This window comes from Podarcis melisellensis, assembly GCF_964234715.1.
Source record: "Podarcis melisellensis genome assembly, chromosome: 5".
NCBI lineage: Eukaryota > Metazoa > Chordata > Lepidosauria > Squamata > Lacertidae > Podarcis > Podarcis melisellensis.
The window spans coordinates 81,414,399-81,440,994 of record NC_138537.1 but is presented as its reverse complement, the minus strand read 5'-3'; the positions used below and the strand labels follow the sequence as shown (position 1 = coordinate 81,440,994).

General features: G+C 44.9%; 1 long non-coding RNA gene across 1 annotated transcript; it reads left to right on the top strand.

Moving 5' to 3' along the window:
• Positions 1-318: 318 nt before the first annotated feature.
• LOC309371315 lies at positions 319-26,143 on the top strand. Its single transcript, XR_014169042.1, has 3 exons — positions 319-398; positions 2,584-2,707; positions 26,039-26,143. It is a non-coding gene; the product is annotated as an uncharacterized lncRNA (long non-coding RNA).
• Positions 26,144-26,596: the final 453 nt, after the last annotated feature.

Genomic DNA, 26,596 nt, shown 5'->3' with positions numbered 1-26,596 from the left:
TGCCCACATGAATGATGGAACCTTGCTAAAGCCCACAATAACAAGAGGTAGTAAATTCAATAGCATGGTGATCAGATTTCTCCACTAGCTGTATTCAGTCATTCCCCTGCATGAGGGGAAGAGGGCAGGGTCATAATTCTTTGGCTCTGCCTTTGGTCACTTCTCAGTGGTCTGGACACCTTTCGTCATAGTCAAACTGACAGTCTGGAACAGGAGAACAGAGACTACTCCTGCTGACCGTGATCTGGAACCCTGATTGGTTCAGGGTCCTAAAACAGGAGTTGCGGAGGCTCCCTGGTCAGACGTTTAGCTCAAGTGCATGGCGAGCTGCTGAAATGCAACGGAGAGGGCAGGACACACAACAACAGCACTCTCCCCTCTTGTGCAAGTGTAATTTAGTGAGTGGGAAGGCAACTGTATAGGTCTAGACTCTAGAGGATTTTATTATTGGGGGGGGGGATAAGTGAGAAACATATGACTGTTACTATGATTTTAAGCTGAGTTGCATGATGGAGCTGCTTAGTTGTGTGTATGTGATATATATAAAACTTGATTTTTAGGGTCTGAGGTGGGACACATGGGCTTAAAAGCAATAAAAATCTGTTTTTTAAAAATCCAGATGTTTCCCCCTGAAGAGAACAACTCCCACAAAAGAGTAACTTGCTTTAGAAACAAGACCACTATCAGTATGACAGATAAAATATGAATCATCTGCATCCTTAAACAACAAGAAGAACTAAAATAGTGACAAACCATTGTAGCAATGTTGGAGGAGACAGGGCTTCACAAACAGGCTAAGTAGCAATAGCTACAGAGTGCTTCAAAGTGAAGTGTAGTCTCCCATATCCCTGCAGTTTAGCACACATTTGGGACCACTTTCCCTTGGTTACCACAAGTTGTACCACAAATAAATACTGAAATTAGAAAATATGTGGTGCAGCCATGCTCTTGTGCTTTGGATTTCTAGTTGACCCATTTATTAAGGCCTCATTTCCTTCTGTCAAAGCACTGTGGGTGATTGAAACTTGCCACAGCCACCTGACAGTTACACATTTGTTCACTGAAACAATTTCTTCTTGCAAAGGCCAAGGAACCATTGGACAGGGGAAGGGGTTGTGTACAAATCCAACCCCCTTCGCTTTATTTCCAGAGTGTGCTTTATTTCCAAAGTCGGAGTTGAATTAATAGTCAGCACAGCTTCGCACAGCGTTATGAACTAAGTGGGTTTATGGTGAGCTTTGATGGAAAGGATTTATGGAGCAAGTGGTTTATCGCGGAGAAATTTGAAGGAACAGAGGGAAGTGGCACCATATTGATTAGGAATGGGGAACCTGTGCCCCTTTAGATCTTGTTGGAATACAACTCCCATCAGCCCCAGTCAGCAAGGGGTGATAGGAGTTGTAGTCCAACAACATCTGAAGGGGCTCGGGTTCTCCACCTCTGAAGCACTAGGGCAGTAGTTTTCAATCAGTGTGCCGTGGCACCCTGGGGTGCCTTGAATGATGGTCAGGGGTGCCACAGGCAACACTGGCCTGTATCCCTCTTTCCTTCCTTCCCTCCCTCCTCTGATGCCCTCTCACACCTCTGCCTCCCAAAGGCTTGCACAGCTGTTGTTGCAGCAGCCCTGACTACAAGCTCCCTAGGCCACTGGTGTGTCTGGGGCTGGCCATGGGTTCTTCTCAGGCTCCTGTGGGGCAGTGTGAGGGGCAACCTCAGAGACCAGGGCCAGCAGCAGAGGCTGCCCAGAGGACCCCCAAGGAGAGGGGAGGTGAGAGGAGGCTGAGGGAACACCCCACAAGGGAGGGTGTTTGAAAAAGGGTGAGAAGATCCTAGCTTTGCAGGCAAGGGATGACATAACTGGGTTCCTGAGCCCCACAGGGGTGCCACAGAAAGAATGTAGTTTGGTCAAGGGAGTCGTGGACTCAGAAACGTTGAAAACTTCTGCACTAGGGGCAGCAAAAGAAAACAAGGGAGCAAGAGATCTTTGATCATGTTGTCGTCTGGGTTGTTTGCTCCTAAAAGCAAGCAAGAGAGTGAATGAAAGAGAGAAAGAAAAGCAGAGAGGTTACAAATCAGCATTAAGTAGGAGGAAAACAATCCAGTTCCTGAACAGTAAGCACTGCAGCCTAGCTAAATCGTACACTTAGAAACCTGGTGTTTTGGGGCATATTGCTGCAAACAGATGGGAAATATGCCTTGTGATTGCCAAGGTTTCCCGAGCCCCACACACTTCGCCATGGCAGTGTATCTGGAAGTTTACAAGTGGGAGGCAATTTGGGAACTTCTCTCAAGCGCTTGTGTTCCCTCCCTTTCCCCCTCTTCTGGAAGAGGAGCAAAAGATGCCTTTGGCTTTTCTTTGGCAACACCAGCAAATGGTGAGAACCTCACATTCCTAGAGATCTTTCATCCAAATGGCTTCCTATATACAAAAGCAATTTGCAGGCATCATTGACTGATTGCACAAACCACGGCCCCCAATGCTGCTGATTGGCCTGTCGCAGCAGCGGGACCGTGGCTGCGTCTATTTTTGCTGCCAAGGCAGGTTTAAAAGCAGCAGGCTTGAGGCCCTTCTTGTCATTACAGCTACAGCCATATGCATGCCCACCATCTGGTTCTGAGGGCAACATATGTATCTGACAACAAATGCAGGACCTGACTGTATGACTCGCTGACAAAAGCTGTACTGCTCTGGAGATGTGAATCAGAGGTGAGTTTGTGCTCTTCTACTTGTGATTAAAAGAATGCTGTCCGAAAGGTATCCTTCTCATGGGACTGGATGAAAATAGAGCATGAAGGAATGATGCATACTGACTAATGTCATATAGGTTTTACACACACACACACACACACACACACACACACACACACACACACACACTCTTTATTTATTTGGTCTTTCATATTAAAATTTTACAAAGATGTATTAAACATAAATCATCAAAACAAGATTCCAAGGAATCTCCTGGACTTCCATCCTCCCCTTTGTGGGTCCTATTATTGATCATTTCATCCTACATCTTTTGTTGTTGTTGTTTAGTTTAGTTGTGTCCGACTCTTTGTGACCCCATGGACCAGAGCACGCCAGGCCCTCCTGTCTTCCACTGCCTCCCGCAGTTTGGTCAAACTCATGTTGGTAGCTTCAAGAACACTGCCCAACCATCTCGTCCTCTGTCGTCCCCTTCTCCTTGTGCCCTCCACCTTTCCCAACATCAGGGTCTTTTCTAGGGAGTCTTCTCTTCTCATGAGGTGGCCAAAGTATTGGAGCCTCAGCTTCATGATTTGTCCTTCCAGAGCACTCAGGGCTGATTTCTTTAAAAATGGATAGGTTTGATCTTCTTGCAGTCCATGGGACTCTCAAGAGTCTCCTCCAGCACCATAATTCAAAAGCATCAATTCTTCGGCGATCAGCCTTCTTTATGGTCCAGCTCTCACTTCCAGGCATCACTACTGGGAAAACCATAGCTTTAACTATATGGGCCTTTGTTGGCAAGGTGATGTCTCTGCTTTTTAAGATGCTGTCTAGGTTTGTCATTGCTTTTCTCCCAAGAATCCGGCGTCTTTTAATTTTGTGACTGCTGTCACCATCTGCAGTGATCATGGAGCCCAAGAAAGTAAAATCTCTCACTGCCTCCATTTCTTCCCTTTCTATTTGCCAGGAGGTGATGAGACCAGTGGCCATGATCTTAGTTTTTTTGATGTTGAGCTTCAGACCATATTTTGTACTCTCCTCTTTCACCCTCATTAAAAGGTTCTTTAATTCCTCCTCACTTTCTGCCATCAAGGTTGTGTCATCAGCATGTTGATATTTCTTCAGGCAATCTTAACTCTGGCTTGGGATTCATCCAGTCCAGCCTTTCACATGATGAATTCTGTATATAAGTTAAATAAGCAGGGAGACAATATACAGCCTTGTTGTACTCCTTTCCCAAATTTGAACCAACCAGTTATTCCATATCCAGTTCTAACTGTAGTTTCTTGTCCCACATAAAAATTTCTCAGGAGAGAGATGAGGTGATCAGGCACTCTCATTTATGATGATCCAAATCTTTTACATCTCCATTGTGTCTAGAATTCACCCTTAAACTACAAGTGATATTCCAATCCTACTAATGATTTCAACTGTTTACAATGATCTTTAAGATAAGTTATAATTCCTCCCCATTCCTTATTAAAATTTTGGTCCTCCTGATAGCTGATTCTTCTGGTCATTTTAGCCATTTCAGCATAGTCCATCAACTTCATCTGCCATTCTTCTCTGGTAGGAACTTTTATCTTCTTTCCAGAGATGCACACACACATATCTTTTGTCCCTCACTCTCACACTCTGCCGTTACACCTATGAAGTAGCATACAGCCCACACCTCTGATCCCAGATCTTTTCCTAATATGTGAACCCAGCCAGTCGTAGCTGTTCCCAGGGTGTGGCTGCTGTCGCATGCTGACAGCTTACCTTGGGGCCGCAGGTGAGAGCTGAGTGCAGGGTGGGGACCAAAGGTGGACAAACTGCCCCCAAAAGAGCATGATGTGTCCCCCACCAAAGGTACTCCCCCTCCCCCTAACACCCCACACACCTCTGCAATGCTTCCCCCCTAAAAAATGTTTAGGGGTACAGTGGTACCTCGGGTTAAGAACTTAATTCGTCCGTTCTTAAGCTGAAACCATTCTTAACCTGAGGTACCACTTTAGCCAATGGGGCCTCCTGCTGCCGCCGCACCGCTGCGATTTTTGTTCTCGTCCTGAGGTAAAGTTCTTAACCAGAGGTACTACTTCCGGGTTAGCGGAGTCTGTAACCCAAAGTGTTTGTAACCTGAGGTACCACTCTACTCTCCTTTTGACCCAAGAAAATCACCATTTCATAGTTCAAATCGGGAAAAATAAATACAGTAAATGGACAAAAATACAAAGAACATGCATTACACTGGGAAAGCAAATGAGGCCGCCATCAGGGGTAGCAATGGAACTAATGATTCACCGTGCTAGAGAAGAAACTAACATTTTTTTTAAAAAATAGTTTCTTCTCCCATTAGATTTACAAAATGTTTAGGGGTATGAGTATTCCTGCGTCCCCCTCCCCCCCAAAATCATTGCACTCCTGCATGTATACTGCTCTAGGCTGGATCTACACCACTGACCTGTTTAACATTATTAGAACAATATTAGATATATTGTTCTAGAATGTCACAGGGCATAAATGTAATTTAAATCACTTTTCTTACTTTGTTGTTGGTTTATTTCCGTCAAAATGCTGCTGGTTGCTCTGCAGAGCCCTCTGGTGTGACGTTTTAATAACACATTAAGAACGTTAAAAACAATGCGTCATTTATCCCTCCACGTTACCACAGCCCTTCTTTGACCCTTTCTTAACGTTAAAAACATGCGTGTAGATCCACCCCTGGCTATGTCTGTTTGTCGCCAGCAGACTTTCCCCAGACCATCTGTGTACACACACACACACACACACACACACACTGGTCTTGAATCCAGACTAATTCTATGAGAAGATAAGATTCAAATGTGGCTCCTATTTTAGTTCAGAAAAATAGTGTGTGTCACCTCAACACCCAGAAGCATGGGAGGTACTGTCCTCATAACGAATAGTGCAGATTTCATAAAGGGAGATTTGGATTTTTCAACATCAAGTACAAAACTGTATTTAAAAAAGCACACCTCTGGCTAATCGCCTGCTGTTATACTTGCCCTGAGTGTTAAGGATTAGTACGTCAGGTCATGCCACATGCAAATTTACCACTTTTCATCATATTCTGGCAAATAATTCACTTGGTGTGCGTCATTTTAAGCTGTCACAGCCCTCTGCTTTTCCCATGGACCTGAATCAATACTGATCTCAGTTTGAAAGCACTTATGACAGGGCTCATATTTGTAGACCCACAAGCAGAATGGATACGTGCTAAAGCTAGTCACCTTGGCATTTTTGCAGCCTCATTGACGTATTAAATATAGGTATTCACCGTGACTATTAACCTTACAATTATTAAGCAATAAACCCCCACATACATATTTATTAGATGAATATTGTATAGTTGCATAGTGTCTTCCGAAACAGATGTGGATGTGGGAGAAGGTGCTATGAAGCCAGACTATAGAATTGGCAGAGAAAGGGGGGATCAAAAGTGGATATACCCTCTTGTTTCCCTTTGATGTCAGTGACTTGATATTGATCATGCGATAAGAAAAAGTAGTGAGTTTCCCTTACAATAGGAAGCGTCATTCACTCTAATATCAGGTATCACCTGACAATCTCTTGAATGCAGTGCTAAAAATACTGCCTAGAAGGGTACATTTAGGAGAAAATTACACTTGCCCCCCCAAATGTCACCTAAAGTGATTTATTTCTAGCTTCTTCTTCAGGTAAAAGATCTGAGGAGTTACAACTGAAGACTAGCGAATTTTCCTGGGGCAGGCTCCATACAACCTTAGGTTGTCATTTGATTTTGCCAATGATTAATAAACATATTATTATTATTATTATTAATTTCAAAAGGAGAGGGAGAAGGAAATGTCACACAGATATAAAGAAGAACTGAAGTTACTACAATGAGGTCACTGGAAGAATCAGTATTAATTCATTTTATTAATTAAATGATATTTGTTGAAATTATTTAATTATCAAACATGTTATCATTTTTCATTAATTAAAGCATCCTTAGGGCACCTCTCAGGGCTAATACCCTCACATGGTGGCTTCCGATACACAAAATGCAAATGGCTGTAAAAATGGATAAAGTAAGATACGAGCAGCCGTTTAAAAACATGGCAAATGGACGGCACATAAAATCTCACCATCATAGCTTTGAAGATTAAATACGGTAGCATTAGAAGACCAAACAGGTAAAAAAAAAAAAAAAAGGAGTAGGTCAGATTTGAAGGGAAAAAAACTGCTTTAAAAATACCCGCTAGCCTGGATAGCTCAGTAGGTTAGAGCGTGGTGCTGATAATGCCAAGGTGTTTATATTATTATTATTATTATTATTATTATTATTATTATTATTAAATATACCACCCTATACCTGGGAGTCTCAGGGCGGCTCACAGAATAAAATGAAGATATAAAACCACAAAACACATAATAAAAATAAAAATGACAACCCAATAACTGCTCCCCAAGAGCCATATTTTAAAAGGGATAGGACTCATTGTTAAAACCGAGTTTATGGAAGACAATCTTACTCGGCTACGAGTGATCGCCAAAGAAGAAGAAGATGTCAATCAGATCAACCGAAGGCCTGGTTAAAAAGGAACGTTTTTGCCCGGTGCCTAAAGGTGTAAAATGAAGGAGCCAGACGAACTTCCCTGGGGAGACCATTCCAGAGATGGGGAGCCACTGCAGAGAAGGCCCCGTTCTTGTGTTGCCACACTCCGACCCTCTCAAGGAGGCACATATAGGATGGCCTCAGAAGATGATTTCAGGGGTAGGTTCATATGGAAAGGGGTGGTCCTTGAGCTTGTGAGTTTGATCCTCGTACGGGACAGCTGCGTATTTCTGCATTGCAGGGGGCTGGACTAGATAACTTGCAGGGTCCCTTCCAACTCTACAATTCTATGGTTGTGAATTCTATGAGCTCAAGGGGCCAAATGCACCTCAGTGGGTGAAGAGTTCCCTAGACCGAGCTGCCCAGGCCTAATGCGAAATGAGTCTGGGGGCTTCCTTGAATTTCAACTGGACTGTACAGTGGTACCTGAGGTTACATACGCTTCAGGTTACAGACTCCGCTAACCCAGAAATAGTGCTTCAGGTTAAGAACTTTGCTTCAGGATGAGAACAGAAATCGTGCTCCGGCAGCTCGGCAGCAGCAGGAGGCCCCATTAGCTAAAGTGGTGCTTCAGGTTAAGAACAGTTTCAGGCTAAGAAAGGACCTCTGGAACGAATTAAGTACTTAACCTGAGGTACCACTGTACTTATATGCCACCATATAAGTTGACATAATGTGCAGTGTGGTAGCAAAGGATTCCTCCTAAACACTGAGCCTCCCCTGTATATCTCTGCCCTGCTCACTTCCTGACCTCCCATGCTGATGGTTTCTTTCAGGGACTAAGGCTTCTGCCCGCGATACCTTCCTCTGGTACTAGGCTGGAGCCATGCCAGCGCATATGCACTATGCTAGCACATTTCTGGACTCTTCTAGTGCAGGGGGGGGATTTAGGAATGAAACCACCCCCTACCCTGAGGAATAAGTAAAGGTAAAGGGACCCCTGACCATTAGGTCCAGTTGTGGCCGCCTCTGGGGTTGCGGCGCTCACCTCGCTTTATTGGCCTAGGGAGCCGGCGTATAGCTTCCGGGTCATGTGGCCAGCATGACAAAGCCGCTTCTGACGAACCAGAGCAGCACATAGAAATGCCGTTTACCTTCCCGCCGGAGCAGTACCCATTTATCTACTTGCATTTTGATGTGCTTTCGAACTGCTAGGTTGGCAGGAGCTGCGACCGAACGACGGGAGCTCACCCCATCACAGGGATTTGAACCACTGACCTTCTGATCGGCAAGTCCTAGGCTCTGTGGTTTAACCCACAGCGCCACCCGCGTCCCTACCCTGAGGAATAGGGACAGGCTATAGCAACCAGCTGATAAAAACTCCCATGAAGTGCATGTGTTGGTAAATCAGATCTGCATCTCGTTTGAAAGAGAGAGAAAAGCCCACGGGAAATGGAGATATTGCTTGGCGTACGCTCAGCATATGCTGATGTTGAACATGGTACATTTAAGAAACAAACTGACAGACGCGAGTCTCCATGTTCACTGATACCCCTGGTTAAAGGGGGCCGTTTTAGCAGTCTCACCAACCCCTGTCACTAATTGGGCCTTTCACGTGAGTTACCCTGTTGATTCCCCCCCCCTTAATAAATGAGATGTTTCCATAGTAACTGCCACATTACATGGGCCCGTACTTGTGATCTGTCGGAGACACAGATCAACAGCTCAGATAAAGAAACTTCTCAACATGACATAAACACCAAGCTTCCTTAATATGCTATTGAGATGAAATAGCGACAGGCAGAATATGCTCCCCTCCTTCCATCTCTCGCCCTCCCCTCACTTTTGCATTCAGCTTGGCTTTTTTAAAAAAACTGAGTCTTTGAATTCAGTCTAGCCGGCTAATGGAAGTGGAAAGAACTGCGGCTTAAAACATAAAAGGAGCTTGTGTCATCATGGTTGCTCTGTCAGGGAAGGCACCAGGTGCGAGCCTTGCTCCCAACAAAGTGTTGTCGGGTGGGCTTCTTCCTGCATTAGTGAGCTTTCTGACAGCAGGTGGCGGCGGCGAGCCGCAGTAGCACTGCGAAATTGATTTGATTATTTAATTTCTATACTGCTTCATCTCTTAAACATAACTCAGAGTGGTGTACAAAGGATTGCAGTGACAGCAGACAGTATGATATAAGGTGTGAAGCTGGATACCGCCTGCCATTGGGATTGCCCACAATGCTCTCTGGGAGTACGGCAAGCAATTTAAAATGGCGGGTTCCAGCTGCCCACCACTGGCCCTCAAGAGTGTGTGTGAAGAGGAGGTCTTTGTATCTAGGGGTCTTAGTAAACCACAAGCCTAACATGAGTCAACAGTGCGATGGAGCAGAAAAAAAGAAGCTAATGCTATTTTGGATTGCATCAACAGAAGGAATGTAATAGTCCCATTCTATTCTGCCTTGGTCAGACCACACATGGAGAACTGTGTCCGGTTCTGGGCACCATAATTTATGAAGGATACTGACAAGCTGGAAAGTGTGCAGAAAGGAGTGACCAGGGCTGGATTTAGATGAAGAGAGGCCCTGGGCTCCTCCACTTGTGAGGCCCCTCCCCGTCCCCCACCCTCATGACTAGAAGAAAGTTTGGTTATAAACAAAACTGAGTGAAGCCAAGGATAATGACAGGTACTTAAAATTCTGTAATGGAATTAAACCTTGTAAAGTTGACCTGAATAGTGAAACAGCCCAGGTGGGGCTTGTTAGCTTGGGAAGTAGGTGTATGATGCCTCAGCTGGAGTAGGCTCATGTGAGGGTCAGATGCCTCTTAAAGTTCATAAAGCCCAGATTATATAACAGGAAGACTGACCTGGCCAGGCCCCCTTTGATACTTGGACACAGACTTGGAAAGGCTACCTAGAAAGTGTGGAGCAAATATAAGTGTGGTTGAACTGCTGGTTTCAACACCTGGTTTCCTTGGGCACAAGCACCCCAGCAGGGCTCATCAGTGCTATCGCCTGTTCTATAGCCCACCAAAGAATCATAGAATGGTATGGGCCTCGGCCTCGGCCCAGTATACCTAAAAGAGCATCTCCACCCCCATCGTTCAGCCTGGACACTAAGGTCCAGCTCTGAGGGCCTTCTGGTGGTTCCCTCCCTGTGAGAAGTGAGGTTACAAGGAACCAGGGAGAGGGCCTTCTCAGTAGTGGCAACCACCCTGTAGAGTGCCCTCCCATCAGTTGCCAAGCAGATAAACAACTGACTTTTAGAAGACATCTGAAGGCAGTCCTGTTTTTAATGTTTGATGTTTTATCGCATCATCATCATCATCATCATTATTATTATTTTGCAAGGGACCCCAAAGGGTCTTCTAGCCCAACCACCTGCAATGCAGGAATCTCAGCTAAAGCATTCAAGACAGATGGCCATCCAACCACTGCTTAAAAACCTCCAATGAAGGAGACGCCACAACCTTAGGAGGGAGTCAGTTCCACTGTCAAGCAGCTCTTACTGTCAGAAAGTTCTTCCTGGTGTTTATTTGGAATCTCCTTCCTTGTAACTTGAATCCATTGGTTTGGATCCTAGCCTCCAGAGCAGGAGAAAACAAGCTTGCTCCATCTTCCATGTGACTGCCTTTTAGGTATTTGAAGATGGCTACCCTATCTCCTAATCGAAGAGCTGATGTTGGTTATGGTGCCCTTATTGAGTGTATGAGCAAAATTGAGCTAACTGATATGACCCCATGACTCAGGTATCACACACTGCAAACAGGCTCAGAGGACAACGAGGCTCTAACACTATCCTTGTGAGAAAGGTCTTCCAGAACCGAATTCAGGACCATCCTGATTGAAGAACACAGTCTTGCCACTCTCATGTGATGCTTCACTTGGAGCCAGACAGAGACGGTATCTTATTCATTTGGTAGAACCATAGGAACTATCAAAGAGCTTTCAGGTGTTCTGGGTGCTTTGAACGCTTAACTGAGCACCACTAGGCTGCCCCTGAAAGCTTTGAGCTCACAGATCAGGGCACTAAAATAGCATTTATTGGAATAAGTCAGGAGATGAAGTGCATGATTCAGGCCTAATTAAATACCTCCTGAATCTCACCATTTGCAGCGGGAAAGTTAATCACACAATAACATCAGAATGAATTAACAAATACTTCTCTCTAATATTTTTCGGACAATCCTCCCCACTCTCCCTGCTGGTTTTTGTAGGGGCACAGAAGAGAACTACTACTGTCAAATTTGATTAATCTCCTTCCACTCAGTTTTGAGGGAAGATTTGTGGCAACAGAGTCCAAAGGAAAGTGGCTCAGAAGGTGTTAAGAAAGAAGCCAGTGACCCTGAATTAGTTGGTCTCTAAATGCCAGTACAAAAGAAAGAAAGAAAAATACACTGAATATTCTAATTTGGCAGAAACATTAACCATCTACGTCTAACGTACTTGATAGAAGAACTGAAGGGTAAAAATGGTCAAATCTGGAGGACAGACCAAAGTCTAATTTCTGTCAAAAGAACATGCAAGGCACGTGATAAAATAGCACCCGAAACAGCAAAGTGCTGTTCAGATTTGGCAGCATTGTTCAATAGAATTGCCCTTCAGCTAGGCAGGGCTTCTTAAATTTCTGATGGATGAGGTTAGCATTAGGCAACTGTTAGATCCCTGAAGGCTGGAGTGAAAGGGGAAGGGTGTGTGTGTAATGGCCTCTTCCAAAGGAACTACATCTGTGGAAAGCATTTTGGCCTTGTGACAGAAAATGATGGATATATGAATGTGAATGGCGTTAGGTTGTTTGTTTCTGTAGACAGCAGAAGATGCCCGTCAAAAGGAATTTATTCATCGACTGTATTGGTTACGTTAAGTTGTGCCATAACCCAGGTTCTCTGGACAATGTACAATTAAGGACTTTAAAACTACCCAAAAGTATTTTAAAAACCATATAATTCAGTCAAATGCAACACTAACATTCAGTAAAACCAAATAACCCTAAACAGTGAATAAACATAGTGTTGGCTGCAAACATGTGACCTAGGAAGCAGTATTGATTGCATACATTCTCTGTATTTGTGTATTTCTTTATTAGATTTATGCCCCATTTCTCAACTGTCAGGTCCTCAAAGCAGTTTGTTTGCTATTTAGATTTATTAGTCACCTCATAAAATAGGTGAAGCACAGATATTTCAAATACAAAACAAGGGTAAAACGCAAGAAAAATGTAATCAAATCAATACACATTTTTTAAAAGCCGAAAGCCACCCGGTTGAAGCTAAAACCAGCCACTATCCATCAGAGTTTTGAGAACAGAATCTCCTGTTCAGGGGTTGTGCACAGAGAGCTGTTGCTGCCTCACTGAGTGCGCTTTTGATTCTTCAAAAGTAAAACTCTTCCTCAGAGTAGCTCCAATGAAATGAATTAACATGACTAAGTTAATTCCATTCATTTCAGTGCATCTCCTCTGAGTAAAACATAGCTGAATACCACCCAGTCTTTCCACCAGTGTCTGCTCCTGTGAATGTTTTACTGTAGTAGGAACCCCCAAACTCGGCCCTCCAGATGTTTTAGGACTACAACTCCCATCATCCCTAGCTAACAGAACCAGTGGTCAGGGATAATGGGAATTGCAATCCCAAAACATCTGGAGGGCCGAGTTTGAGGATGTCTGCACTGTGGACTCAGCTACATTAGTAAAAAATAAATAAAATAATGTTTTAAACGCATTATAACACTGTGACGCTAGATGGCGCTGCGGAGTTCTGTCTCTCGGCAATGTGATTTCCCATTATGAGGTTTACAACGCCTTTTCCTGAAACGTTTTTTGTTGTTGTGTCTAGATCCAGCCTATGTCTCATAGGTGTTAGCACTCTGTATCAGCACACTTCCCAACTGAGAATAACACTTCATGCATCTGACCAAGAGAGCACCAAACATCAGTTAATGAAACTCCTCCTGAGCTCACTCTATTCTCACGGATATTTATAAAAAATTGGCCTGATTATTTACTTCACAAAATTTATACACCGCTTTATACAAAATTTATACACCTACCAAGGGGCTCCATGCGCTTTGAATGTGAGATTTTAAATAACCGATGAAAATTGCCATTGAACTTAAAGGTATCTCTGATCCAACTGTATCTTCAAATTTGCTGACATTATTTCATCTACCTGTTCACATGAGAGCTTTTTTTTTTTTGAGGGGGATGGGAGCAGCATGAACAGTTGCAGTAGCTCCATCTGCAATGTCTTCTACATGCTAGGAGGTGCTCTCCCCAGGGAAGAAGAAGAGTTTGGATTTAATATTCCGCTTTATCACTACCCAAAGGAGTCTCAAATTGGCTAACATTGTCCTTTCCCTTCCTCCCCCACAACAAACACTCTGTGAGGTGAGTGGGGCTGAGAGACTTCAGAGAAGTGTGACTAGCCCAAGGTCACCCAACAGCTGCGTGTGGAGGAGAGGAGACGCGAACCCGGTTCGCCAGATTACAAGTCTACCACTCTTAACCACTACACCACACTGGCTCTCGCCGGGTGCCTTCCTTACATATCTTTAGGTGCCTGGCAAAAGCCTTCCTCTTCTCCCAGGCCTTTGGCTAATTAAACAATCTATGGCCTTTTAAAATGTGGTGGTTATTGTTTTCGTTGGTTATTATGGTATGTATGTTTGTGTTTTTATATTGTCCTTTTATTTTGTACTGTCCTATGATCCTCGGCTGAAGGGAAGTATAGGTGCTGTGGGTTAAACCACAGAGCCTAGGACTTGCTGATCAGAAGGTCGGCGGTTCGAATCCCCGCAACAGGTTGAGCTCCCGTTGCTCGGTCCCTGCTCCTGCCAACCTAGCAGTTCGAAAGCACGTCAAAGTGCAAGTAGATAAATAGGTACCGCTCCAGCGGGAAGGTAAACAACGTTTCCGTGCGCTGCTCTGGTTTGCCAGAAGCGGCTTAGTCATGGTGGCCACATGACCCGGAAGCTGTATGCTGGCTCCTTCGGCCTATAAAGCGAGATGAGCACCGCAACTCCAGAGTTGGCCACGCCTGGACCTAATGGTCAGGGGTCCCTTTAGCTTTACCTATGATACTCGGCTGAAGGGAAGTATAGAAATTTAATACTAAACAAACAAACAAGGTTGGCTGCTATGAGAACAGGATGTTGAACTAGATGGGTCATTGGCCTGATGGGTCATTGGCTCTTCTTATGTTCTTATCCCCCCCCCATGTTCTTAATCACATAACTCGGCTCAGAATGGAAACCATGTGCCATTAAGCCCAGTGTACATGTGATGCTCAACAATTATGTTGGATACTGTTATGCAGGGAGGAGTGGGTGTTCTGACTTCTGATGACTTTGGACAAACACTTGTATATCTGTATTGTTTTATGGATATTTTATTACATAATTTTGTACTTCATTTCTATTGTAAATTGCTTTGGGACTCTTTTCCCTTGTGTGAAACAATAAATGCATCTACTAAACCAACGGATCAAACAGCATTGAGCTATTTGCTTTTGTAGAAGGCAGAAATTATTTTCTAAAATCCATCGAAAGGTTTCACACACTCCCGGTGAAAAGCCTTCTGTGGCTTTATCAGGACAGCTAGGTTTGATTTTTGCCTTCTCACAAGACATTGTCCAGAAAAGCAGAAGTGCCTATTTGTGATAAGGTCAGGTTAATTGTAGAATGGGTATCTGCATCTGCTGAGCATGAATTTCTGGAATGCTGTCTTCATCTTGGAACAGCAGGGTGATGGGTATTGCCGAGTGGAGAGGCATAACACTACTTCAAAGTCAAGTCCGCCAGCCATAATAAAAGCAAGCTGCAGAAATTCAAATAAAACAGATCTGGGGAGGAGAATGATTTTGATACTAAGATCTTGTGTGATGAATTACAGATCTGCTTTAAGCAGATCGTTATGTTTTGAAATCACATGCATGGCATCCCCAGCCTATCTAATTATGGCTCCAGATGGACTGGAAAGCAAAGTTTTGTGTGCTCCTCAGGCCATGCCTTCTTCTCCCCTATAATAGCTTAGGGCATGCGCCAAGAGGTAGTCTGACAGTGCAGTTCTCGCATTTTATTCAAAGCCCAGATCCTGCAATTTTTCACAACAACCCAGACACCGAGATGCTTTGCAGCTAAGCTCTTTGTAACACTTACCCCCATGCAAAGATAAGCTTCACTTGCTAAATTTAATTTCTGTATATCCAGGCAGCTGTTGAAAGGCAGAGCTGTTTAAGCGGGGATGGGGGAAAGCAAAACTGCAACTCTATTTGGCAACCTGGATGAATTGTTCAAATAGTGCGCATGTATCCTGCTCACCTGAGCATGGATGGCAGCTGCAACTGCCTTGTGAAGGTCCTAATGGGTGGTGGGAGAAATATCACAACTGCAGAAGTTTGAATTTGCCCATTTGTGGAATTGACCAATCACGGGCAGGCAGAAGACTGATGTCACAGACAGGGTGAGGCTTGGGGGGAAACCCAACTGGAGTCTTCACTTGGGTCCACTCCCTGGCCTTAAATTGGGCCCATCTCTTCACCTGGCACTGCAGTCATGCCTGTTTCTGAGTGTCAACTGCAGATGGGCAACTTCAAGGCCTCTGATCAACTTTCTTACAGCTTCTTTCTTACCTTTGACCTGGACTTGAACTGAACAGCCCTTCAAATAGAGGACACCTTGAAAAAGAGGACTGTCCTCTATAAAGGAGGACATGAGGTCACCCTCCTCTGTCCTGATTTCCTCCCCCATTTTACCGGGCTATCACAAGTTTAGTTCTCCTCCTCTGCTTAAATAAGGATTATTTCGAGCTTTGTTGAGAATGCTGTTCCGGTTAACGTGAGGTATGGGAAAAGTAACCACAGCAAATGCTTTTGGGTCGTGCCTATTTTATCGCTGGGTCAGTGTTGTACAATGCAAGGGAATTATTGTTTCTGATCATAGCAATGGCACAAAGCACCCAGTGCTGATGAGGCTGAACGGGCCAGGCACAAATGGTGCTGTTCTTGTACCAGTCAAGCTGCAATATGGACAATAAAGCAGGATGATCCTGCCAGTGCTTTGCTACAGAACAGTGCTTGCTCTTGGCACAAAGTATAGACAGTTAATACTTAATCCTTGTGATCAGGCTTCCAGCACAGTAGCATTGCCATGTCTCGTAATCCTGGCAGTGGAAGCTGTGCCACAAAGCCAGTTGCTTTCTGCTGCTGCTTCTGTGACACATGGGTGTGTTTGTGTCTGTTTGTAGCACATATTTGCCAACTACAGCTGCACCCTGCTCCAAACCTGGTCAACGTGAGCATGGGCAGGGATGAAGCAGGAAGTGGCATGAATGATGATCCATGAATGAGGGTTCGTCAGCTTTTTGAATGGGGATGTGGAACAGAGCCTAAAAGCACAACTTAGTAGGTTATGGGTGGAGTTATTAGAATCTGGTGGGTCACAGGAGAAGCCTAGAAGAATTTGGAGTCTTTCCAATAAAACGTGGCTCTGATGACCAAACCAGTAAAATACTGGCTGGCTGGCAACTCTGGGCAGAAAGTCTGTTTTATCCCATTTTCACATGCAGGTGTGCATTTTTATTTCATTTTTGTTTTCCAGAAGTAGAGGACAACCAGGTATGGAGATGGATAAGAGAGCTGACTTGGGAATGGAAAGTGACTTAACATTTTCACCGCTGGTTGTAAAAAGGATAAAAGATAAACCGATATAAGCCACTTCTGTCCAGCCCTGATTTCTTCTTTTATCATGACAAAATGCCTAGAATACTGCTAGCATATTGTTTCTGCATAGCTGCTACCCCTGGTTCCTGCAAAGTCCATGGGGACAAGATCCAGAGAGCAATGTAAAATACAGAAAGCTGGGTCCCCTTGTTCTGATAAGTCTGGTCGTGGAAAATGTAGTAGGCAAGCTACCTTTTGGGGATCCTTGTCCATCCTTTCAAGTCCTCATTGAGGAACCTTCATTCATTCATTCAGTCATTCATTCAATTTAGAGAATGTACCGTATACACCACACTTAACCTTTCTGGCAAATATGTTTACAGGAATTACAGGTGGTTTACAGAAATGATAAAACCAAAAGAGCATGAACAAGATAATATGAAGGAAGATAAGAACCCAATGCAATTTAAACATGCATTGTATTATAAACGCCATCCTTTAAAACAAGTCAACAACTGAACAGGATTATCTTCTCAAGCATCCAATAGGCCTGGGGTAAACAGCTGGGTTTTAAAGAAGAATTTTGAAGCACCCAATGGATGGAGCTTCCTGAATAAAATTTGGATAGTTGGCACGTGTAGAGGACCACCTCTGAGCACAGCCCCGGCATCTGTGTAACTGAGGCCCCTTAGAACAGCCAAGAGTGGCGTACCTGGATGTCATATGATAGGCATGCACCTTTGGCTCTTGAAGCAGCCTGAGATCCGGCAAGGAGAACAGCTGGAGCTGATTAGGGGAGGCAGAGGGATGCTGGGGGATGTGGTGGCAGCTTCAAAGAGGGATGAGGGTGGACTGGAAAGGGGGGAGATGTGAGACAGAGGAGGCAGAGAGAAGTGAAACAGAGGCCGCTGGGGCACGGAAGGGGAAGAGGGTAACACTGAGGAAGATTGAGGTGGAGAAGAGAGACAGTGGGGGGGGCAGGGAATGAGGTCCCACCCTGTGGAGGAGACACGGTGGCAAAGCTAGACACTTTCTCACTCAAGTCATTCCATTTATTTATATAGTGAGTTTAGTGTAATATCAGTGGTAGGAAGAGGCCTCTCGGCCTTCTCATAAACTTAATTGCTGCACATAGATAAGATTTATATCTGTTGCTCTGGCCACTTTTGCCTCTGCCCCTGCCCACGTTGGGCGTTCTCCCTCCCCAGTCCCCAGCCGGGGACCTAGGGAGCATCAGGGTTATCCAGTGTGTGTGTGTGGGGGGGATGGGCCGGCTCTGGAGAATATATGTTCAAGCAGAGATAGCCGCCCACGTTACGCCGCCGCCGCCGCAGGGGAGAGCAATGATGACCTTTCGGCGTATGGGCAAAGCCTCCCTTCAGAAACCCCTTTAACGGGGAACCCTGGTATTGCCGCCGCAAAGAGGAAGATGGACTAAAGGATTCCGCCCAAGGCCTGATACCGCCAAAGTTGTGACGTTTTTGCTACGGGAAAGGCGAAACCTGCCAATGCAGGGAAATTCCTTTCCGGCCCTTTAACAGCGACCTTAACGTAGCAGCGCCTGCATACCTGTGAAGAAAAGTTAACCTGCAAAACCTGTGAAGAAAAGTTAACCTGCAAAATAAGACATTAACTGAGGGTGGGTAGGGTGGGAGAAGCTCTGGAGCCAAGTGAGAGATTCCCAGGTAAGATCCTCCTTCTATTGTGTGGGCAGGTAATCCCTCCCCTACGTGGCCTGGTCTCCTTGGCAACGCTTCCCCCAGGTGGGATTGGACAACTGACTGAGGTAGGCGGAGACCTCCAGGTATCCCACCTGAGGGGAGGCAAAGCCAAGCCTATGCTGATGGAGCTGCTCCAGATTTAGGGGCTGCGCGCATCCACGCAAAGGGTGCCCCCCGTTTTAAGTGGGAAGCGGTCATTAAACACGCACATACACCACCCTGCTCGTGGCCGAGATGTCTTGTGGCTGTAAAGCCGTTCTCTAGCACAAAAGGATTCTTTTGTCTAAAATGGTTATAAAAACAGCGAAAGGTCTGATTTTTGGAGCTTTTATGCTCCCCTCCTCCTCTTGTTTCCTAGAAAAGGTTTGTGCAGAACCAAAAAAGGGAATTAGTTCGGCGTTTGGGTAACACAACACACACCAGCTAGCTGCTGAGAAAGCCAGCCTAGCAAGAGATCTTAGAACAGGGCTCCCTCTGTTTATTTATCCCTTCTCCCTCAGGCAACGCATGGATTTGTTTTTTATTTCTAATCTCCACCTCCCTTCCTCCTCCTGCAAGGAATCTTGTGCGGCTGGGAGGTCTCCAGTTTCGGCTGTAGCTTCTGCCAGCAGAGGAGGCTGGCTGAAATGTTCTGATACTCAAACATCTCATTCTCAAAGAACACACATGCTCCTTAAAAAGATAATCGCTATGCAGAGTGGTGGCAGAGAGAGAAGGGGCTGCTTTATAAATCTTAGCTTTTCAAATTTTTGGTAATAAGGATCTGGGTAGAATCAAAGGGATGCACATTCAGTGGAAGGGCCACCATTTTAAGGACATTTTACACAATCAGTAGTCCCATCCCTCCCATATTTATGACTGGACCTCTGAATTATTCAGTGAATAACCTCTTTTCAGCCCATGTGGGCTACATTTCCTCATGGGCAATTTTCTGAGGGACCCTTGGAGACCCCCCCCCCCCACAAGTGCCCCTATTTTCTAGGGATAGTCCCAGATTTATAGAAGCCATTCCAGTTTCTGATTTGATCCCAGAATGCCCCACTTTTCCTTAGGGGGTCCCTATTTTCACTGGATAAATGTTGGAGGGTATAGTAAAGGTAAAGTAAAGGTAAAAGGACCCTAACCATTAGGTCCAGTCGTGACTGACTCTGGGGTTGCGGTGCTCATCTCGCCTTTCTGGGTCATGTGGCCAGCATGACTAAGCTGCTTCTGGCAAACCAGAAAAGTGCATGGAAACGCCATTTACCTTCCCGCCGGAGCGGTACCTATTTATCTACTTGCACTTTGATGTGCTTTCAAACTGTTGGTGGGCAGGAGCAGGGACCGAGCTACGGGAGCTCACCCCATCATGGGGATTCGAACCGCCGACCTTCTGATCAGCAAGTCCTAGGCTCTGTGGTTTAACCCACAGCACCACCCGCTGTGTATAGTAGGATGTCCCTATTTTCATGGGAGAAATGTCAGAAGGCATGGAGTTATGTGACCTCTGAGCCAAGGAGATAAGTAATTGTACAACCTTTAGAAGATATTTGAAGGCATACTTTAAAAGCTTTGTCATTTAAGCAGTTTCCCAAGATCTACTAAATGATTCCTCAAATTATACTACAGGATGGTGCATGTATTTGAGATAATTTCCAGAACACCTATATACATAGATATTCTGGCTTTTGTTAGTTACAGGGTCTTTATAGTGGAGTACTTGTTTCTTCAAGAAGAGCTACTGCAGGATACAATGGGTAAAAATATCCTATCAAATTTTGATCCGCTCTGGATCCCAATCCCAATCTGGCCACATGGGATTAAGCAATCTCCCCTGTGTCAGCCTTACTGCCACATAACATTTTTTAGGTTTTTGACCTAACAGCTGTGTGAATCAACTCTCAGGACCAAAGAAGATGTGATGTTACTGAATTGCTATCCAATAAATAGCACAGGGACCCTTATCTGGATCAGAACCATCCTGTGGGAGAAAGGGAGGCGTCAGCCTTTTGGACCCACTGTGGTCCCAATCTGAATTGGGGTGTTTGTGTGTGCCTGCAATTTTTTGGGAGGCGGATTCCACCCATGCAAGGTCTAAATATGTGAGGTTTCAGGGTATCAGTGAAGGGGTGGAATCTAGAGATCGGTCCTCTCTCTTACTTTGATCTCCACTGGCAACCTCATCAGACGACCTTATCATACGTTATAGATTGCACTGACTAGAAGGGTATGCTAGATTCTTACTACTGGCTCATGGGTACTATGCATAATTTATGCAGATGCTCATCTATGTGAACAAGCCTTTTCTACTTCCTTGTTTAATCATTGTTCATGGGATTTTTAATGCAGATGGGTTTTTTTAATGGTTTTTAACAGTTGGATAATTACTTTTTTATTTGAGGAAGAAAGACTTCAGTACCATTAAACTCCCTGAGAATCTTCCCTCAAGATATTGCATAGCTGCCATCCAAAAATTGGAAGTTCCACTGTATCCAAAAATCAAGGTCATGGCCAGTGTGCTTAGTCGATCGTAGAATCATAGAACTGTAGAGTTGGAAGGGACCACAAGGTTCATCTAGTCCAACCCCCTGCAATGCAGGAATCTGTTGCTCAGTGTGGCAGAAGAGTGGGCAAGTTGTTTGGGCAGATATCTGCTGTAAATACAGTACAGTACTGTTGTTGTGCCTTTCCTCAATACAAAGTCCAAGAGAAAAGCAAAGAATTCAGTTTTAGGAGAAGCAGATTTCTGCTGAGCCATGAAAAGATCCAGAATAAGTTAGGTTGTGCTACTGGTGCAAATAATTTCTTATAGGTCAGTGTGTGTGTGTGTTTGGGTGTAGATATACTGCAAAATGTTTTCCCCTAGTCTTTGTGGTTTAGGTTGTTGTAACGATTACCAGGATAATGTAATGTGAAGTACTTTGAATATTTATTTATTTCGTAACCCACTCTTCAGTGTTCACATACCCCCTATGTGAGGAACAATGTTAACATACAAAAAAAGTCATTTAAATAAAACTTAATATAAAATCAAGCAATATCCTAACAATGTAACTACAGCAGCCAAGTATTGGTGCTGATCGCATGGGAGAAAGAAAGGCATTCCAGAGTCAGGGTGCTACTACTGAGAATGTCGTCTCATGAAGTTGCCACATATCATATCTCAGTGAACTGTGGTGGTGTGAGAAAGGGATTACTGGATGACCTCAGTCACGGCAGGTGAATAAGGGAGCAGGCGATTGTTCAGGTATCTGTGTCCTGAGCTATCTACAGTGGTGTTGCCATCGTGAGGAATTGGGACTATATGACATGCTTGCATTTAATGCAACATTGCAAGCAAATGGCACAGGTTCTGCATTGCTACATCCCTAGGGGGATGCGGGTGGCGTTGTGCAAAGTCTCTTGAGCTTGCTGATCAGAAGGGCAGCAGTTTGAATCCCTGCGATGGGGTGAGCTCCCATTGCTCTGTTCCAGCTCCTGCTAACCTAGCAGGTCAAAAGCACGCCAAAAAGTGCAAGTAGATAAATAGGTTCCGCTGCGGTGGGAACGTAAACAAGGTTTCCATGCACTCTGGTTTCTGTCACGGTGTCCCGTTGCACCAGAAAGCTGTCTGTGGACAAACGTCAGTTCCCTCAGCCTGAAAGCAAGATGAGCGCCACAACCCCATAGTCGCTTTTGACTGGACTTAACCACCCAGAGGTCCTTTGCCTTTACCTTATTTACCTATCTGAAAGACCTATTCCCTCATACGAACCTATCCAGGTTTTCCGATCACACATTTTCAGGTCTATCTTTCTAGTCATAAGGGCTAGAAAGTTATTTAAAACATAAAACAAAAAACAAAAATGGAAGCTGAATTCTGCACTCAGCACCACCAACTTGCATGTTTTTCCTCTCCACTCTGAGAGCCATCACAACATACATGCAGCCCAGGCTATAACTAGCTGTCTCCCTCTGAACTAGTGTTGCAGCTATTAGTGCATCAGCGAGACATATTTTTCCTTTAGAGTCATTCTTTCAAAGCCCTTTTATTTCCTTATTAGTAATTTGTGACTTGACTGGAATGTTTTTGGCCGCTCCTGTGTTTTGTTGCTGCTTCTGAAACAAAATCCAGATCCTGAAATACCAAATAGCGATAGGTTTGAAAATAACGGAAGGGACTTTTTCATAGTAAGCAAACTGTGCCTTTTCTGTTCACATAGCAAATATGTACTGGCTGTTCGGTGTTTGTGAAGTACAAATTGTCCCGCCTGAGCATGTGTTTTGCTTTCTTCAGCACCATCTCCGAATTCCCCACAGATCCTTTGCTGATGTTAGCAAAGCATCTCCTCCCTGCTCCGGTACAAAGCTCCTAGCCAAAAACTTTGTCCTGACTTTTAAAGATGAACTCACCCATGCGCATTACTTACAAAAGAAACAGGATGGGAGCAAAAGTTTTCCTGGGGAAAGGATGTTGTTTTCTGATACCCTGAAAGCACAATTGCTTTCCAGGGGGTGTTGCTATTACGTTACTTGTTTTAGATCAATTGCCCATTTATGGCTTGTTCCAAAATGTTCTGGACGAAGGCTGAGCTGACTCAGCCTACTTAATTGTGTGTTTACTTCTGTGAGTGCCAAAATACATCTTGCATTTTTGACACTTTGGAACTTATTTGCAAAGTTACTATTCTCTCTCCCCCCCCCCCCCGTTTTGTCTTTGCCTTCATAGTTATTATTGCCTGTTGTTAGTACAGTGGTACCTCGGGTTACAGACGCTTCAGGTTACATAGGCTTCAGGTTACAGACTCCGCTAACCCAGAAATAGTACCTTGGGTTAAGACCTTTGCTTCAGGGTAAGAACAGAAATCGGGCTCCGGTGGCGCGGCAGCAGCAGGAGGCCCTATTAGCTAAAGTGGTGCTTCAGGTTAAGAACAGTTTCAGGTTAAGAACGGATCTCTGGAACGAATTAAGTACTTAACCTGAGGTACCACTGTATTTACAACCCATTTTTTTCTGGGATAGATCCTCACAAAGCACCATAAATAAAGGAAAGGATACAAAGATGCAGTATATATACAATATACATATTCAGTGCTCTTTTTTTTCTTAAAAATGTTTAGGGGTGCTCTCATTTTGACTCAAGAAAATCAATTTTATAGTTAAAATTGGGAAAAATAAATACAGTAAATGGACAAAAGTACAAAGATTCACAAAATATTTGGGGTACACGTCCCCCTGCATCCCCCCAGAAAAAATCACTGTACATATTTGTGTGTGTGTGTGTGTGCATTACTGCAATAAAGTTGCTCTGAATCGCAAAAAGTTATTTGCATGTTCAGACCTTTAAACCCCCCTCCCTTAAATAAATCCAGACAAGACTCAAATCTTGGTTTGGTTTTTGGCACAATTTAGGCCACAACTTTACTGATTACAGCAAGTGAGTGGTTGCATAGGCTCTGGTTCGACTAGCTCCCTGAACCGTAGCAGGTAGCGCTGATCCAGGGCACCAACAGAGGTCAGCCTAGGGTGAACACCTGGATAGGTGGAAAGCTGGGAACAGGCTATCTCCGCCACCCAAATGCCCCCCTGGACTCAGGCACAGGCACAACCCCCTCTCAGGGGTTGACCAAACCACTGAGTCCCTGAATTCCTTTAATGGAATACCCTCCACATAGGGATGGCAAGAGCGTTCTCCCATCCCTATCACCTGAACCAGAGCCTATCCGCAACCTTACAAGTTGTGACAATTTGCTACACGGCAGGCGAAACCCAAATGGCACCAGCCAATCAGCCAAGTAGGGAAATTCCTGCTGTGCCCCTGTCCCAACGAGAGACAACACACAACAGCATAACAAGGCCAAGCGCACAGCCCTAAAAGTAGGGAGAGGTGGGTGGGTGTTCCGAATGTATGGGCTGAAAGAGGAAGCTCTGGGTCATGTGCATAGGTATATATAGGTCCCTTGATCCGTTTAGGCTGCGTGCCATTGGCCTGATCAAACCCTGCATCAAGGGACCTACCAATCGGGTGTTGTGGCTATCCAATCGTACCCACCCACAACACAGGGTTTGGTTGCCAAGTCTCACCGCAACACGTGCCCTCTTTAAGGGAGGACCTGATTTACACTCTTGCAAAAAAGCAACACTGAAGAGGTAGGTTTTACAGGTTCACTTGAAGGCTGGTCCTGTAAGAGCTAACTGAAAACCAGTCCGAAGGTAAATGGCAGAACTGGGCACTCTGGTGAATTTCAAGTGCTGCAAATATTTATTTCTGCTCTAAACAGGAGGCAGCTTAGTAGGAGAGGTGGTTGCTGATATTGCTTGTGTCTGTTGCCTCAGACAGGATGGCTATGCTAAGTTGAAGAGAAAAGCTCAGATCCTATGAAAAGTTCTACATATGAGCAACCTCAGACAAGCAACCATGAGCACTCACACTTTACATTGTGGGTGCCCTTTGAGGGATTGCGCATGGTGCTACAGTTCCCAGGGAGCATACTGGCAAACAGGGGCTGGCTTGCCTCTTAGTGTTAATTTTTGGAGGTTCATTCCCAGCCTCAGCAATCAAGTTTCTTGCTGGGAGGTGGGGCCAGCCCCATTTATAAATAGGGGGTGGAGCCGACAATAGCCAGGCAGTCAGCTCTGGAGATTCACCCTCCCTCCCCTCCCTTTGTTTAATGTTTCTTGTTTGCAGGTTAACTTTTTCTTCCTGTATAGTGGGCGCTGCTACGGTCTTTGACTGGTTGGTTGCTGTTGAAGGACCAGGAAGAAATTTTCCTGCAGTAGCAGGTTTTGTCTTCCCTATAGCAATTCGTCACAACTTTGGCGGTTATGGCCTTGGGTGGAATCCTTTAGTCTTTTCTTCCCTATATGGTGTGTGTGTGTGACACCCCCCTGTGGTGGTGATTCCAGGGTCCCCCTCTTAAAGGGGTTACATAAATAGGTGTCACTGGCTATAGACTGAAAGGATGTCAGTGAACTACCCTGTGTGTGGGGATATGGGCTTGGCTGCCTGCTACACTTATGTCTCTCAGGGCACCCCCATATCCCATTTACCCTGATGAGCCCCAGTTCCCCCCAGCTGTGGGGCTGGGAGGGATACACGCCCAGGGCCTAAGCCAAGGTCTTCCTACATTCAGAAGTTTAAGAAAGTTGTGGCCTAATTTTAATTCCATATAACATTGTCAGAGTCTTTATACCTTCCTTATGATCCCTGGGGGCTGGGGCTGTCGCCACCTGGTCACGCAATATTGAATCACCGGTGAAGAGAAAGCATAATAAACACAAAGCAAAGGGGTGGAAAACTTCAGCCTTGAAGGCCAAATGTGGCCACTCAGGTCTAACAGGTTGTGCTTTGCTTTCTCTTTGAATGATAAGTGCTTCTCGCTTGCCCAGATAGAGGGCAGAGAGGTGTGTCAATGTATGTAGAAGCAAGACAGGTAGAATTTACATATGTTGCTTGAATCCTGAAGCATTCAATATCCTTTGCACCGCCCCTCATTTTGCATGCAGCAATAAGGAGATGCCTGCTCCGAGGCTGGAGAACATCTGCTCAGTGACAGCGGCTGTACTTCTCGGGCTGCTCTTACCTGCGGAGCTAAAAGAAGGCCGAGCAAGGTAAGCCACACGTTTTCTAGTCGTGTTAAAACCTCAGCAATCTTCATCACACGTTCAGTGAAAAGAGCAGGCCTGTCTTCCAACTAGCTGCAGGGCAAAGGCAGCAAAGGAAGCAATGAGACACTTCTGAAATGAAAAGCAGTTAACTGGAGCAGTCGTGTTGTTGATGGTTTGGCTAGTGGTCCACATGTCTGTAACAATCTGTACTTCCTGCCCTGAGCTTCCTTGCAGGCTGACTTAACCTTTCCCAGCCGTGCGTCACACATTTTCGGAGACTTGGGCAGGAGGAGAAAAACAGCTCACTCAAGAGTTGGTCATGGAGAACTGCTTAGGTATGTGTTGTGTAATAAATGCGTCTTGAAACACACATATAGCAGTAGTTCTCCCTCGCAGAATTCCTACTTTGTTTTTTTTGGTTCTTTGCACAGGGAATATATATTTTGTTCTATTTTT